The sequence below is a fragment of the Triticum aestivum genome, chromosome 3D (genome assembly GCF_018294505.1).
Source record: "Triticum aestivum cultivar Chinese Spring chromosome 3D, IWGSC CS RefSeq v2.1, whole genome shotgun sequence".
Lineage (NCBI taxonomy): Eukaryota > Viridiplantae > Streptophyta > Magnoliopsida > Poales > Poaceae > Triticum > Triticum aestivum.
Genome location: NC_057802.1, coordinates 61753392 through 61760935, shown reverse-complemented (window position 1 = coordinate 61760935; position 7544 = coordinate 61753392).

Genomic DNA, 7544 nt, shown 5'->3' with positions numbered 1-7544 from the left:
AATTCATCCAACACTTCACTTGATGATAAGGTGTGGAAGTCCGGCCTTTGACGAATTACGGAGGACATGGCTTTGTGGTAGGGCATCATTGCCTTGAGGAATTTGCGCTTGATCCAATTGTCATCCTAGTCCTTACTTCCATGATCTCGGAGAGAGACCGCGAGTTTGGTTACTCTCCGAAAAAGCTCACGAGGTTCTTCATCTTCTTTCATTGCAAACTCGTCGGCTTCATCTTGCACCACTTCATAGTTGGAGCGTTGAATGCTTGCGCTTCCCCGATAGAGGGAAACAACTTGGAGCCAAGCATCTTTGGCCACGGTGTAAGGCCGGAGATGAGGAAGATCTTCGGGTGGGATTGCTTCTTGGATGATGAAGAGAGCATTCTCATTGAATTGATGATCCACAACTTCTCTAGGAGTGAAGTTACTTCGGTCATGCGGATAAAAACCCTCTTCAATGATTCTCCAAAGGTTAGTGTTCACATGATTTAAATGACGCTTAAAACGATAGACCCAAGAATCAAAATCTACATTCTTCTAAATCTTAGGGGTCGGGCCGGCATGATTCGAATGAGTGGAAGGGAGCGGTCCACCATAGACAGGTGGAGGTTCCACATGGGCAAAGATGCCGGTCCCATTTTTATCACTAGAACAAGGAGCTTTCTCGCTAGAAGCCTCCCCCTTGTCGGAGGTAGCATCCGTCACCTTGTTAGCGGGATCACCCACTTTCAACGGTGCGGTGGTAAGTTTAAGCCCTTCTAAGAATTTATTCAACATGCTTTCGACCTTGGTCGTCATGGAGGTTTTCAGTGTGTCCAACGCCACATTGAATTCCTCACGAGAGACCGCGGTTCCCCCATCTCCCGTAGACGAGACTGGATTCTCACCGGAGTGCTCCTCCACACCGTCTACGACGTCAACCATACTCTTTGGATGGTAAAGTCCTTAATAAAGAGACGAGGCTCTAATACCAATTGAAAGGATCGATATAGTTGACTAGAGGGGGGTGAATAGGCAACTAACAATTTTTAGCTTTTCTTTACCAAATTAAACTTTGCATCAAAATAGGTTGTCTAGATATGCAACTAAGTGAACAACCTATATGATGCAATGACAACAAGCACGCAAGCAAGTAAGAGATATAACCCGAGTAAACTTGCGAAAGTAAAGGAACGAGATAACCAAGAGTGGAGCCGGTGAAGACGAGGATGTGTTACCGAAGTTCCTTCCTTTTGAAGGGAAGTACGTCTCCGTTGGAGCGGTGTGGAGGCACAATGCTCCCCAAGAAGCCACTAGGGCCACCGTATTCTCCTCACGCCCTCACACAATGCGAGATGCCGTGATTCCACTATTGGTTCCCTTGAAGGCGGCGACCGGACCTTTACAAACAAGGTTGGGGCAATCTCCACAACTTAATTGGAGGCTCCCAACGACACCACAAAGCTTCACCACAATGGACTATGGCTCCGCCGTGACCTCAACCGTCTAGGGTGCTCAAACACCCAAGAGTAACAAGATCCGCTAGGGATAAGTGGGGGGAATCAAATTTCTCTTGGTGGAAGTGTAGATCGTGGCCTTCTCAACCAATCCCGAGCAAATCAACAAGTTTGATTGGCTAGGGAGAGAGATCGGGCGAAAATGGAGCTTGGAGCAACAATGGAGCTTTTTGGGGGAAAGAGGTAGGTCAACTTTGGGGAAGAAGACCCCCTTATATAGTGGGGGGAACAAACCAACCGTTACCCCACTTCTGCCCCGCAGAGAGCGGTACTACCGCTGTGCCAGCGGTACTACCGCTTGCCACTATAAGCGGTACTATCGCTCCTCATCGTGGTACTACCGCTTGGCCCACAACGGTACTACCGCGGTGGGAGGGCGGTACTACCGCATACGAGCGGTACTACGGCCCCCCACAGCCGCGGCCAGTACCATAAAACCCGACACGAAAAAGAGCCCTCGAATCGAGGCGGTACTAGCACGAGACCACCGCGGTACTACGGCTGGGGGCTACTAGCGGTACTACTGCTCTGGAGCGGTACTACTGCTCTGGAGCGGTACTACCGCTCCGTCCCGCGGTACTACCGCTGGGACCAGAGTGAGCACACAGTTGGGGGCTACCAGCGGTACTACTGCTCTGGGCGGTACTACCGCTCCAGAGCGGTACTACCGCTTGTAGCACCCAAGCGGTACTACCGCTCCGGCCCGCGGTACTACCGCTGGGACCAGAGAGGGCACACTGAGAAGAGAAACGAGCCCATCATCAAAACAGAAAGGCTCGGAGGGAGGGGCAAAGGAAGTGTACGTGATGATTCCGCCCTAGCCTTTCCAAAACGGACCCCCTCTTGATAGTACGGTGATCCCTATGAAACTAGTCCACCAAACTAATCCGAAGGGACTACACCGTCTTCGCTTCAAGCTCCGAGGGGAGGGAATCGTCTCGTGCCAAAAGGATGAATCTCTGAAAAACACTCAATGCACATGATTAGTCCGCAAAAGCATTGTCATCAATCACCAAAACATCTTAGGGATAAATATGCCCTTACAAAGACCATTGAAGGTATTATTCAAATAAACAGAGTAACCATTATTCTCCTTAAATGAATAACCGTATTGCGATAAACATAATCCAATCATGTTTATGCCCAACACAAACACCAAATAACAATTATTTAGGTTTAACACCAATCTCGATGGTAGAGGGAGCATGCGATGCTTGATCACATCAACCTTGGAAACACTTCAAACACATATCGTCATCTCACCTATAGCTAGTCTCCGTTTATTCCGCAGCTTTTATTTCGAGTTACTAACACTTAGCAACCGAACCGGTATCTAATACCCTGGTGCTGCTAGGAGTACTAGTAAAGTACACATTCATATAATTCCTCGCGCTTATCGAGTATTCGCTCTTTCCAAGTTGTTCATGTGTTTCACAAAAGTTTTCGAAATACCATTCGATCTTCCAAAAATCCTGAGCATCCTCTTGCTCTTGGAATTCTTGCTTGCTTGCATTATGGTTAATCCCATAAGTCTGGCAATCTTATTAGCATCCTTTGTCAAATATCATTTTGAGTCCATTGATCCAATATACTTCTGTCGACCTTGCCTGCCTTCTCATCTACCAAGTATCTAGGGTAGTTCTGCTTCAGTGACCGTTCCCCTCATTACAGAAGCACTTAGTCTCGGGTTTGGGTTCAACCTTGGGATTCTTCACTAGAGCAGCAAATGATTTGCTGTTTCATGAAGTATCCCTTCTTCCCTTGCCCTTCTTAAAACTAGTGGTTTTACTAACCATCAACAATTGATGCTCCTACTTGATTTCTACTTTCGCGGTGTCAAACATCGCGAGTTGCTCAAGGATCATCATATCTATCCCTGATATGTTATAGTTCATCACGAAGCTCTAATAGCTTGGTGGCAGTGACTATGGATAACCATCACTATCTCATCTGGAAGATTAACTCCCACTCGATTCAAGCAATTGTGGTACTCAGACAATCTGAGCACATGCTCAACGATTGAGCTTTTCTCCCTTAGTTTGCAGGCTTAAGAAACTTGTCAGGGGTCTCATACCTCTTGACGTGGGCACTAGTCTGAAATCCCAATTTCAGTCTTCGGAACATCTCATATGTTCTGCGACGTTTCAAAACGTCTTTGGTGCCACAATTCTAAACCGTTAGCATTACGCACTAAACTATCACGTAGTCATCAAAACGTGTATGTCAGATGTTTCGCAACATCTACAGACGACGCTGAGGTTCAGCACACCAAGCGGTGCATTAAGGACATAAGCCTTCTGTGCAGCAATGAGGACAATCCTCAGTTTACGGACCCAGTCCGCATAATTGCTACTATCAACTTTCAACTAAATTTTCTCTAGGAACATATCTTAAACAGTAGAACTAAAGCGTAAGCTATGACATAATTTGCAAAGACCTTTTGACTATGTTCATGATAATTAAGTTCATCTGATTAATGAACTCCCACTCAGATAGACATCCCTCTAGTCATCTAAGTGATACATGATCCGAGTCAAACTAGGCCGTGTCCGATCATCACGTGAGACGGACTAGTCATCATCGGTGAACATCTCCATGTTGATCGTATCTACTATACGACTCATGTTCGACCTTTCGGTCTCTTGTGTTCCGAGGCCATGTCTGTACATGCTAGGCTCGTCAAGTCAAGATAAGTGTTTCGCATGTGTTCCGAGGCCATGTCTATACATGCTAGGCTCGTCAACACCCATTGTATTCGAACGTTAGAATCTATCACACCCGATCATCACGTGGTGCTTCGAAACAACGAACCTTCACAACGGTGCACAGTTAGGGGGAACACGTCTCTTGAAATTTTAGTGAGGGATCATCTTATTTATGCTACCGTTGTTCTAAGCAAATAAGATGTAAACATGACAAACATCACATGCAAATCATAAAGTGACATGATATGGCCAATATCATCTTGCGCCTTTTGATCTCCATCTTCGAGGCGCGGCATGATCACCTTTGTCACCGGCATGACACCATGATCTCCATCATCGTGTCTTCATGAAGTTGTCTCGCCAACTATTACTTCTACTACTATAGCTAACGGTTAGCAATAAAGGTAAAGTAATTACATGGCGTTTTCATTGACACGCAGGTCATACAATAAATTAAGACAACTCCTATGGCTCCTGCCGGTTGTCATACTCATCGACATGCAAGTCGTGATTCCTATTACAAGAACATGATCAATCTCATACATCACATATATCATTCATCACATCCTTTTGGCCATATCACATCACATAGCATACCCTGCAAAAACAAGTTAGACGTCCTCTAATTGTTGTTTCATGTTTTACGTGGCTGCTATGGGATTCTAGCAAGAACGTTTCTTACCTACGCAAAAGCCACAACGTGATATGCCAATTTCTATTTACCCTTCATAAGGACCCTTTTCATCGAATCCGATCCGACTAAAGTGGGAGAGACAGACACCCGCTAGCCACCTTATGCAACTAGTGCATGTCAGTCGGTGGAACCTGTCTCACGTAAGAGTACGTGTAAGGTCGGTCCGGGCCGCTTCATCCCACGATGCCGCCGAATCAAGATAAGACTAGTAACGGCAAGTAAATTGACAAAATCGACGCCCACAACTACTTTGTGTTCTACTCGTGCATAGAAACTACGCATAGACCTAGCTCATGATGCCACTGTTGGGTAACGTAGCAGAAATTCAAAATTTTCTACGCATCACCAAGATCAATCTATGGAGTAATCTAGCAACAAGGGAAGGGGAGTGCATCTACATACCCTTGTAGATCGCTAAGCGGAAGCGTTGCAAGAACGCGGATGAGGTAGTCGTACTCGTTGCGATTCAGATCGCGGCCGAATCCGATCTAAGCACCGAAGAACGGTGCCTCCGCGTTCAACACACGTGCAGCCCGTGACGTCTCCCATTCCTTGATCCAGCAAGGAGAGAGGGAGAGGTTGGGGAAGACTCCGTCCAGTAGCAGCACGACGGCGTGGTGGTGGTGGAGGAGCGCGGTACTCCAGCAGGGCTTCGCCAAGCACTGCGAGAGACGAGGAGGGAGAGGGGTAGGGCTGCGCCAAGAGAGAGATGTTCTCATGTCTTGGCAGCCCCAAAAACCCCACTATATATAGGGGAGGGGGAGGGGCTGCGCCCCCATCTAGGGTTCCCCCCCAAGGGGTGCGGCCAGCCCTAGATGGGACTTGGAGGGGCGGCCAAGGGGGAAGAGAGGGGGGCGCACCACTAGGTGGGCCTTAGGCCCATCTGAGCCTAGGGTTTCCCCCTTCCCCCTTTCCCTGCGCCTTGGGCCCCCTTTGTGGGAGGCGCACCAGCCCACCTAGGGGCTGGTCCCTTCCCACACTTGGCCCACGAAGCCCTCTGGGGCCGGTGGCCCCACCTGGTGGACCCCCGGGACCCTCCCGGTGGTCCCGGTACGTTATCGATAGCACCCGAAACTTTTTCGGTGACCAAAACAGGACTTCCCATATATAAATCTTTACCTCCGGACCATTCCGGAACTCCTCGTGACGTCCGGGATCTCATCCGGGACTCCGAACAACATTCGGTAACCACGTATATCTATTCCCTATAACCCTAGCGTCATCGAACCTTAAGTGTGTACACCCTCCGGGTTCGGGAACCATGCAGACATGACCGAGACGTTCTCAGGTTAATAACCAACAGCGGGATCTGGAAACCCATGTTGGCTCCCACATGTTCCACGATGATCTCATCGGATGAACCACGATGTCGGGGATTCAATCAATCCCGTATACAATTCCCTTTGTCTATCGGTATGTTACTTGCCCGAGATTCGATCGTCGGTATCCCGATACCTTGTTCAATCTCGTTACCGGCGAGTCTCTTTACTCATTCCGTAACACATCATCCCGTGATCAACTCCTTGGTCACATTGTGCACATTATGATGATGTCCTACCGAGTGGGCCCAGAGATACCTCTCCGTATACACGGAGTGACAAATCCCAGTCTCGATTCATGCCAACCCAACAGACACTTTCGGAGATACCTGTAGTGCACCTTTATAGCCACCCAGTTACGTTGTGACGTTTGGTACACCCAAAGCATTCCTACGGTATCCGGGAGTTGCACAATCTCTGGTCTAAGGAAATGATACTTGACATTAGAAAAGCTTTAGCAGACGAACTACACGATCTTGTGCTAGGCTTAGGATTGGGTCTTGTCCATCACATCATTCTCCTAATGATGTGATCCCGTTATCAACGACATCCAATGTCCATGGTCAGGAAACCGTAACCATCTATTGATCAACGAGCTAGTCAACTAGAGGCTTACTAGGGACATGGTGTTGTCTATGTATCCACACATGTATCTGAGTTTCCTATCAATACAATTTTAGCATGGATAATAAACGATTATCACGAACAAGGAAATATAATAATAACCAATTTATTATTGACTCTAGGGCATATTTCCAACACTTGCCGCCCTCGTCGTCGACCCCTCACCGACGGACCCCCCCCCCTCAAGCATCGTCGCCGCCCTGGCTTCGCAGGACGCCGCACCCGAGGACCACCTCACCGGCGCCTCCTCTCCCGCGTCGCCCATCGACCCCGACGCTCATGACGTCGCGGCCACCGTCGCCTTCCTCTCCCTCACGGGATCTCCTCCTCGCCGGCATCGCGTCCCCGTCTTCCTCCCCGAGCACCGCTGCCTAGACCCCACGGCCCCGTGGTGAGGCCCCGGCATCTCCTCCTTCTCTCCTGCTCCGGCCACTTCGGCCATGGTCTCGCTCACCGGCGCCCGCACGCGCGCCGGCTGCCCTGGCCGCGCCCGCACGCGCGCCGGCCGCCCTGGCCGCGCCTGCGCCCCCTGCCTCGCCCCGCTCCCGCAGGCTGCTACTGCACTACTCCGCCCGTGCGTGCACGCCCACGTCGCCGTGCCCTTGCCTGCCTCCGCGCCGTGCCCCGCGCCGCCCGGGGATCGCCTCCACCGCTGCTTGCGGCCGGCCTCGCCCCGACTGGCCTCGGCTCCCCGTCGTCCGCTAGCG